General features: G+C 43.1%; 1 long non-coding RNA gene across 1 annotated transcript; it reads right to left on the minus strand.

Annotated features, from left to right (window-relative positions):
- Window positions 1–3,003: 3,003 nt before the first annotated feature.
- Window positions 3,004–10,164, minus strand: LOC144578512 (uncharacterized). The gene is made up of 2 exons (XR_013524425.1): window positions 8,769–10,164; window positions 3,004–8,688 (listed from the first exon to the last, which is right to left on the minus strand). It is a non-coding gene; the product is annotated as an uncharacterized LOC144578512 (long non-coding RNA).
- Between the last annotated feature and the right edge of the window lie 321 nt (window positions 10,165–10,485).

Consider the following 10,485-nt stretch of genomic DNA (forward strand, 5'->3'; position numbering starts at 1 on the left):
AAGATCACACCACTGCACTCCAGCCTGGATGACAGAGTGAGACTCAGTCTCAAAACAAACAAACAAAAAACAACCTGTCTACACTTGGCGGTGTCCAACCACTCACTTATGCCATTGAAATAAAAATTTCTTCTGCACCTCAGAGTCCAGACCCAACCAGGGAGGTCCAGAGACAGACAGAAGTTTTTCTGACTCTTAGTTGTTGGTCCCACCTCTCCAGTTCTCCCCTTCTCTTCCAGGAGTAGTCCCTTCCAGGGTGACTGAGTGTGTCAATATTCATTCCCTGATGGAAAAAAACACACACGCTACCCACCAAAGAGTGATCTCTGCAGCTCATAGCTGGACAGTTAAATCAGACATAATTGTTCAATATCAGTATATTTCCCAGGGTCTAGATGCTGGACTCTTAAAAATACTTAGTGTCTGGCCAGGCGTGGTGATTCATGCCTGTAATCCCTGCACGTTGGGAGGCCAAGGAAAAATCACTTGAGCTCAGGAGTTCGAGACCAGCCTGGGCAACATCTCACTAGATGCCATCATTTGAGCCCAGGAGACGAAGGCTGTGGTGAGTCAGGAGTATGCCATTACACTCCAGCCTAGGCGACAGAGTGAGACCCTGTCTCAAAAACAAACAAAAAAACAAACCCCACCAAGTGTGCCTACTACTGTGGCAGAGACTGCCAGCTGCCCCACAGGTTTCTGTGTCCCCTTCTTTAGTTCAGAGACAGGCCCCTATCTCCCCTCTATCTAGGTAAGACAACATGATTGAGTCTCACCAGTGGAATATGAGTGAAAGTAAATAAATTTGGGACAAAAGAGATTAAGAAGCAGGTAGGTTTTCTCCACCATCTTTTCTCATCCACTGGCCAGGCATAAAGTTCACCAAGGCCCTAGGAAAGGGCAGAAACACAAGAGGGAAGGAGTCTGGGTCCCTGAGCCATTATGTAGAATGTCAACTGCCAGACTGACAGTTTGTTAATTGACAGGATTGTTAGAGAAGTGAGAAATTGACTTATGTTGAGTGAAGCTACTGAAATTCAGGGTTGCATTTGATGAACACAACCCCCAACAGGACAACCCAGTTGGAACCTCCCTAGGTCAGGTCCAGGTTCTCTTCTTTTGCTTCCTCCACTGCAATGAGCAGCCACACAGCCTTCACATACTCTGGCATGCTTCCAGCTATGATAGCCCTGAGCCTGTCCAGGATACACATGCCTCCCCAGTGACAAGCAGTAAGGTCAAGGTACACCCATGCATGAAATGAAATGTCTCAGAGAGATTTTACTCTACCGGTCATAACCAACATTCAGTGTCTACCCCCAAGGAAAATAAACCTGCTTGTTGATTTAGAGAAATGTTCTATTTTGTTTTGCTTTTTATTCTTGCCTGTCGATGTTTTTAAGAATCTTGCTATGAACTGAAGGTCTGTGCCCCTCTACAATGTGCACGTTGAGTCCCTAATGCAAGATGTGATCGTATTTGGAGATGGGGCCTTTGGGAAGCAATTAGGTTTAGATGAGGTCATGACCGTGAGACCCCCCGCCCCCATGACAGGGTTAGTGCCCTTAGAAGAGGAAGAGGCCAAAGCTTTCGAGCTCTATCTGTCTCTCAATCTCTCTTGCTCTGTCTCTCTCTCTGCCATGTGGGGACACAGCAAGAAGGCAGCTACCTGCAAATGAGGAAGCAGACCCTCACCAGGAACTGAATCTGCCCTCATCTTCATCATGGATCTCTCAGCCTCCAGAGTCATTAGAAATAAACATCTGTGGTTTAAGCCACCCAGTCTGTGGTAATGTTATCATATCGTGTTGTCACATACATGTTTTGTGTACTTTGTTATAGCAGCCCATGCTGACTAAGGCAAACTCTGAGATAAAATCTTGGCAGAACTCTGCCTCGTTCTGCTCTTGGGGGAGATCCTCCCATTTTGGGGGCCTTCTCTCTCCACCAGCCTGATGAGTGCCTAAGTTTTCTGCAGCTGCTAAAAGTAATTTCACAAACTTAGTGGCTTAAACAATACAAACTCATCATCTTACTGTTCTGGAGCTCAGCGTCTGACAAGGATCTCACTAATCTCAAACCAAGGTGTCAGCAAGACTGTTCCTTCTGGATGGTCCACGGGATAATTCATTTTCTTGTTTTTTGCAGCTTCTAGAGGACCTCTGCATTCCTTGGCTCGTGGCCCTTCCTCCACCTTCAAGGCCAGCAGTGTTGGGCCAGGTCTCTCTCAGGCTGCTGTCTCTCTGATTCACTGCAGCCAGGAAAGATTCTGTTTATCAGGACCCCTGTGATGACACTGGCCCCAAATGGATAATCCAGGATCATCTCCTACCCCAAGGTCCTTAACCTTACTCACATTTGCAAAGTCTCTTTTGTCATGTAAGGTAACATGTTCATAGGCTAAAAGGATTAGGATGTGGCTATCTTTGGGATGTGTCTATTATTTTGCCCATCACAGTGAGTTCTGTGTCCTCACATATCTTCCCAAGCCAGTTTGTAAAACACCAAAAGAAAAGAAACCCCAACCAAACCTCCTGCATCTGTCTGAAAACGTGTTGCTTTGTTCTTGAATCACTATTTGTGCCTCAGTGTTCCACAGAACCACTAGTCTCATTTCAATGTTTGTGGCAAATGGAAACAGAATCCATGTTCATCAAATTCTCTGCACAGTCTCTGGCATAGGCTTAGAGAGAATCAGGCTGGGGGCCCATGAAGAGCAGCCTGGTGAAATAAAAGCAGATCCTGGTAAGTGGGCTTTCGGTTGTCTTTCAGGTTGGAAACTGGGTTTTCTCCCTTGTATAAGGTGGGGAGGCAAAAAGGGTTTTCTGGGTTCCTCCAAAGCCTCCCTGAGTCTTCCCCTCCTCCAGAGTCTGTGTGTTTGCACTCCGTTCTCATCTTAGCACTCTGTTCTGTCCATTCTCTCTTCTACTAGTTGACAGCTGCCATGGAAATACATTCTCAGGGTCCTGCCTCTTTCTTTTCTCATCTTTCATTTCTCAATTCTATCTTAAACTCGCCAACTGCTATAGATTTCACTACCATCCTCTGGATACATTCCTTGCATTTTTGTTTCCAGAATTCCTCCTGGGACTTAGACATTCACTCAATTCAGGTGCCTGGATCATTTGAGACATGATCCTTCCCTAATTGTAATATGCCTGGGCTTGCACTTGCTGTATGATTAATCAAGTTATGACCTCGGCAACACAGGCCTGTTCCAAACTTTTATAAGATGGCTGGGAGTTCCAATGCTATTTGGGGGAAGATATAAATAGGAATTGTTCATTTAAAAGTCCTCCCAGGTGTTGAAAAGCAATCACCCAGTAACACCAAGGTACAGTATTACTATTTTTTCCAGAGAGACTCTATTTCTACTGGCAGATTTGCCGATCTCATATTTTGCAAAGCTGGATGGAAGTCTTCATGCTCACATCAATCAACGCTTATCTTTCAAACAGCCTTCTGGTCCTGGATCAGTGGAAAATTAATTTCATAATAGAACCACAGCTTTCTTCTTGGGAATTTGAGATGTTTGTTCATTGCCAAGAGCACAGGGCTATAAAAGACTGTCCTTCATGTAACAGATCCTACTTCATAAACATGAGATCAGGGTAATCCTTGAGAATTTGGGGAGATATTTCCAAAGTCCTGGGGCTAAGGTCCACTGTGGAATCTCTTTCTCTGGGTGACTGCTTCAATCAAGGCACAGTAACTTGGCAATGACTCACTCAGCCTCAATGTCCGTATTTGATTCTTTCCCATCATCACCAGCTTCCCTTGTGAGATTCTTTCCTTCAATATTTACTGAGAGCCTACCATGTGCTCAAGACAATCAATGTCTTAGGCATTTAGTCAACATGTCCTGGGTCTTTCACCCTAAAATGCCTCTATTTCTCTACTCTAACTTCCTACCTGGACTCCTTGACTTGCAGGTTCAATTGTTCTGGTAAATTAAACCTCCTAGCTGCTACTTGCCACCAGAGCGATCACTCCCAACCACCCATGTGAGGCTGAGCATGGTGGCTCAGGCCTATAATCCAAGCACTTTGGGATTCCAAGGTGGGAGGATCATTTGAGGCCAGGGGTTTAAGACCAACCTGGACAACATGGTGAACCCTCATCTCCCCCCAGCAAAAAAAAAAAAAATTTTTTTTTAATTAGCCAGGCAAGGTGGTGTGCACCTATGGTCCCAACTATTCATGAGGCTGAGGCAGAAGGACTGCTTGAGCCCAGGAGACAGAGGCTGTTGCAAGCTGTGGTAGTGCCACCACACTCCAGCCTGAGCAACAGAGGAAGACTCTGCCTGAAAAACAAGCAAGCAACCAACCAAACACACACTCAGGTGATAAAATCAGCTTAAAAATCTGATGTTTCTCCATAGCTGGCACCACCATCTAAGCCCCCTGCTAGATCCCTAGGCTTAAGCAATAAAACCCACTGTTCTTTCATGTTCCAAGATATTTTATACTGGCCTAGCCTTTGCCCATACTTTTTGCTCTACTTGGAATGACTTTGCCCTCTTCTCTACCTTCTATATTCTGGTCGTCCTTCATGACTGAGTTCAAATGTCACTTCCTCCATCCATGTGAGAGACAGAGCAATGGACCAGGAACTGGAAGTCCTAGCCTCGAGTCCAGCTCTTGCAATCACTGGATATATGACATAAAACAAGTCACCCTTCCCATGTAGGCCAATTTCAAAGTTTATAGATTTGAAAAACTGGATGAGTTGATCTCATTCCTTCTTGGGACAGTGTCTATGTCTTTGACTATTTTCCAAGGCCCCTTGAGCCACCTCCCCAAACTCTCCATAAAATTAAAAATACACACACTGACCCACAATCTCATTCCTGAAAAACGATATCTAAAATGAACACTCTGTGCTTATAAGATTGGATGCACACATATACACATGGAAACAAAGCAAGTGAGTTCTGATCAGGCAGAATGGATGAACCAATGGTGGAAGCACAAAATAGTATACAATCACCAAAAAGAGTGCATTACATCTATTACAAGCTGATTTGGAGGGACTGCTTGCTGGTGCATGTCATTAATAAAGGGAAAAAACCCTACACGCTTACACACAGAGAAATGTGATCATATTTTACCAAAAGAGTGAGCTTTGCAAGCCCTGCTTCACAGGTTTGTATAAGCTTCAGAAACTTCTAGAAAGATGTGGAAGGCTGTACACTGGATTCTTAGCACTGTTGACCTGGATGCAGGGGTGGATGAGGGGGTGGACCGAGAGAAATAATCCAAAAATAAAAGATTTTTTAAATTACTGATTAAAAAAAGAAAAGCATGAATTTAATATTCATGAATATAATATCCATTTATATATATATGCTCTACTTGAAATGTCTTTGCTCTCTTCTACCTTCTACACTCTGGTCATCCTTCATGACTGAGTTCAAATGTCACTCCCTCCATCCATGTGGGAGAAGGGCATTATATCCAGTTAATGGATATAATATCCATTAACATAAAATTATATTTCTGGGCAAGTTTATCTTCACTAAGACATGAATGAAAGAATGGCACCAAATAGGAAGAGTGTTATCACAAGGGAGAGGGAACGAAGGCGATTTTCACTTTCTACTCTCATCCTTCACTGAACCATTTGCCTTGATTTCAAAGAGCATGCACGGTCTTATCACAGGAGCAATCCTGGCTGAAGCATGGGAGATGCTACTTCTGTGGTCTAGGTGCTTCCTGTTTGGTTACTCATTTGAGCCTTGCAAGTAAGATTTTATGATATCAGTAGTATTTTGAAGGGATTATGTTTTTATTGATATATAATAAATGTACATATTTTAGGGGTTCCTGTGATATTTTGATACATTCATATAATGTAAAGGTCAAATTAGGGTAATTGGGATAGCCATCATCTTAAATATTTGTCTTTTCTTTATGCTAGGAACACTTGAATTACTCTCTTCTAGTTGTTTTATAATGTACAATGGATTATTGTTAACTGTGGTCACTCTACTTATCTGTCAAACACTAGGTCTTATTTCTTCTCTCTAACTATACCTTTGTGCCCCAAATCAGCACTATTATTAGACTCAAAATAAGGAACTGGGATACAGAATGGGCCATTAACTTGTCCAAGTCATACAGCTTGTGTGTGGTAATGCCAGTCTTTTTTTTTTTTTAACTTTTTCTCTTTCTTTCCTTCCTTCTTCTTTTTCTTTCTCTGTCTTTCCTTCTTTTTCTTCTTTCTCCCTTTTCTCTTTCCTTCCTTCCTTCCCTCCCTCCCCCACCTCCCTCCCCCCTCTTCTCCTTCTTTCCTTTTTCTTTTTTTTCTTTTTCTTTCTTTCTTTATCTCTTTCTTTTCCTTTATTTCCTTTATTTTTCTTTCTCTTTCTGACACTGGGTCTCACTCTGTTGCCCAGGCTAGAGTGCAGTGGTACAATCTTGGCTCATTGTAACCTCTGCCTTCCAGGCTAAAGCAATCCTCCCATCTCAGCCTCCCAAGCAGCTGGAACTAGAGGCATGCACTGCCATGCCCAGCTAATTTTTGAATTTTGTTTTTGGTAGAGAGGGGGTTTCATCATGTTGCCCAGGCTGGTCTTGAACTCCTGGGCTCCTTTACCTCCCAAAGTGTTGGGATTACAGGTGTGAGCCACCACACAGGGTAGGTAATAGTCTGGATTCAGAGCCCAGTGTGGAATTAGCCACAAAGAAAAACTGCCTCCGTAATTTAAAAAGGACACAAATGCCATCTTCACACTGGGAAAAGTGAACGCCCTCCCTTGTCAGGGCGTCCCCTGGCCTTGTGCCTTTCACGACCTGCCGCTGCAGCCCACCTGCGTGACTCCTCCTTTGAACTGCCAGAGGGCAGCTTCCCAACTTCATCTTCCCATCCCACCTCTGGGCACACACTGGCTCCCAATCAAAGTGTACTGAAGTAGGATTGCTAATCTTTACCTGCTCTTTCCAACAAAATGATGAAACTGGGGAAAGAGTTTGAAACACAATACTTCTTGGTTTATGAGAGCTCATGTGCATACAGAGAAGAAAAAATGATTTCTAATATAAATCTCATTAAAGCTATTACTGGTTTTTAAAATGCCTTGTAAGTACTGAATCTAATGACTAGAGAAAACTATTAATCCTTTATATAGAATGGAAGTTTTATTTTTTAAATGTACCTTCTATTTAATATACATCCCAAATTAGACCTGCCAGAGAAACTGACTGTTTTACAGTTATCATTTGTGCTGACTTCAAAGGAAAGCCAGCTTAACTGCAACTCTTGCTAGTGCAGGGGCCACGTCTCAGACTGCAAACTCTTAGCTGTTCTCTTCAAAGTCATAATTAACATTAAAACCAGCCCAAAATTATCACAATTTATATGGTGGTGAATTCACAGGAAAACCCATGAGTAGCTTTACCACAAACAGGAGGTAGAACCATATTTTGTATTAGTCATCAAATAATATGCCCATTGGAAAGACACATGGGACAAACTGGAATTTATTGTGGGCTCATTATTTCATGAGTCACAGCAAACTCAACAGCCAGGTCAACCTGCAGGTCGAGCTGCTTGGGAAGTTCTTTTAATCCCGTGTCAGGACCTTTAGCAATGGCTGCTTCCTACTGCTCATTGTAATTAAAGGCATTAGCCAAAGCCTTTTTCCCCTTGATCAGCAATGTTTGAGAAACCGCAGTTGTGGTTCCTGGTTCACTTTTATGTGTTTCCTCTGAAGTCTTAAGCACTCCTTGCATCTCCTGCTATTTTTTATATTTTGGTTTAAATAGGCGTTAGTTCCAGATCATCTCTTTTCTATACCTTTCCATTCTTTCAGTCTCAGGGCCTAAAATCCTTGGTATTTCCAGGTCTCTTCCTACTCTATTGCTCCACATCATCCTTTCTTCGTCAGTTTCTCCTCCATTCTGTTCTCATGGCCACACCCAAAGCCAGGCTCCTCCCCCCTCATCCCTGGATTACCAAGGCATCCTTGCAGCTCACTGCTGTCCCTACTACTGGGTTCATTTTCGGAGACAAGCTCATCTCTCCTCCTCTGGTTCAAGATTCTACAGTGACTCTGTTGACTGCTTCACCAAGTCACACTTCCCTGTCCCCTTTAAGTCTCTGCTTTCCCTGACCTCCAACTGCCCAGCCAACCTTGCCAGCCTCTTCCTCCCTTTCTCTAGTCATCTCATCTCCTCCTATCCCACTACCCCACTATGTCCATTCTGACTCCAATGCCTTGAATTACTTAGTCTCCATTTACTTAGAACACTCTCCTGCTTGCCCTTTGCTTTTCCAACTCCCAGCCAACATGTCCTAGTGAAAGGAATTCTAAATAAGGAACTAGAAAGTTCCCACCCAAATTCCAGAACCACTACTGTACCAGTCATCTATTCCCACAAGACAAATTACTACAAAACCTAGTGGCTTAAAATAACAGTCATTTAATTAAATGTCATGATTTTGTGGATCAAGATTTGGGGCAAGGCTCATCTAGACAATTCTTCCACTTACCTGGGATCGACTGAGGTTAGTTGGTATATTAAGTGGGAAGCTGGTCTGGTCTGTGTGTCCCAAACAACTTTAACTCACATACCTGTTACCTTGGAGGAAATGGCAGCAAGGCTGGACTCAGCTAGAATCATCAACGAAAGGTCTACATGTAGCCTCTTCAGCTTGGTGAAATCCCATCACATTCACAAGTCCTGCCTACATGCAAGCAGAGGAAATTATGCAGGGAATGGACATCAAGGGGCAGGAATCTTGGGGCATCTTAGAATTCTGCCTACCACAGTCGGTCATCCAGTAAGATGTGACATTGTTAGGATGGGAAGCCTGATACTCTTAGCACCGAGGTCTGAGTCCATGAGCAACCTGGAATACCTACAAGATGAAGGAATAATTATGAAAGCACACTGCAGGCTTCTAACAGGCTAAGAAAATGGAGGTTGGTATTACTATTTCCCATCCATCAGGGTTAAGCTAGAATCCCCTGCCCTGCCTTCTGTGCCATAAAGACCTTACTGACCTCTGGAGTTTAGCCTACCTGATCCCCACCTTCTCTGAGCTTCATTTCCCTTGGTTAATTACCGTCACATCATGTAGTTTACTTTTTTTGTTGGTTTTGTCTCATACACCTGTGCAGTAGGCTGAATAATGGCCCCAAAGGTATCAGGTCCTAATTTCCAGGACCTGGAAATGTTACTTTACTTGAAAAAGTGGTCTTTGCAAATATGATCAAGTTAAGGGTCTTGAGATGGGGAAAGTATCCTGGATTATCCAAGTGAGCCCTAATTGTAATCATGGTGCCCTTATAAGAGAGAAGTAGGCCGGGCACGGTTGCTCATGCCTATAATCTCAGCACTGTGGGAGGCTGAGGTGGGCGGATCACCTGAGGTCGGAGTTTGAGACCAGCCTGATCAACATGGAGAAACCCCGTCCCTCCTAAAAATACAAAATTAGCCGGATGTGGTGGTGCATGCCTGTAATCCCAGCTACCTGGGAGTCTGAGGCAGGAGAATCCCTTGAACCAGGGAGGAAGAAGTTGCGGTAAGCTGAGATTGCACCATTGCACTCCAGCTTGGGCAACAACAGCGAAACTATGTCTATACAAAAAAGCGAGATAGAGAGAGGTAGAAGAAGATTCAACACATACAAAAAAGACAAAGTGATGTGAAGACAGGACAGGGAGAGATCTGAAGATGCTGCCTTGAAGACTGGCATAATATAACTATGAGCCAAAGATTGCTGCCAACCACCAGAAACTGGGAGAAGCAAGGGTTGATTTACCTTAGAGGCTCTGCGGGGAAGCACAGCTCTGCTAACACCATGATTTCAGCCCAGTGATAGTGACTTTCGGCTTCTGATTTCCAGAATTCTAAGAGAGTAAACTTCTGTTGTTTCAAGCCACTAAGTTTGTGATGATTTGTTACAGCAACTACAGGAAACGGAGACAGGCTGTAAGAGCCTTGAGGGAGAGCCTGGAATATTGTATGGTCATTGAAAATATTTAACAAGACTTTGTAACCACAGGACAAAAAATGATCATGCTATAATTGTCTCTAAAAAGCAGGGTTAAAAATAAATGCTGTTGGTATTGTGAGCATAGCTACCTAAAAATACAGCGAAAACAGACTAGAAAGAACAGAGGTATTACTAGAGCAGACTATGTTTTCTCTTTCTACATCTTTTTTTAAAAAATCAATGGAATCATGTTACTTTTATAGTGAGAAGTTTTTAATTTTTTTAAGAGAAAGTACAGTCGCTCCTTGGTATCCATGGGTGATTGGCCCCAGAATCCCTGCAGATACCAAAATCTAAAGATGCTCAAGTCCTTATATAAAATGGCATTGGATTGGCAGAGAATCTATGTGCTCCTCCCTTATACTTTAAATCATCTCTAGATTACTTAGAATACACGATGAAAAGTAAATGCTATGGAAACAGTTGCTAAACCGTATTGTTGAGAGAATAATGATAAGAAAAATAGTCTATATGTGTTGAGTA

The sequence above is a fragment of the Callithrix jacchus genome, chromosome 12, assembly GCF_049354715.1.
Source record: "Callithrix jacchus isolate 240 chromosome 12, calJac240_pri, whole genome shotgun sequence".
Lineage (NCBI taxonomy): Eukaryota > Metazoa > Chordata > Mammalia > Primates > Cebidae > Callithrix > Callithrix jacchus.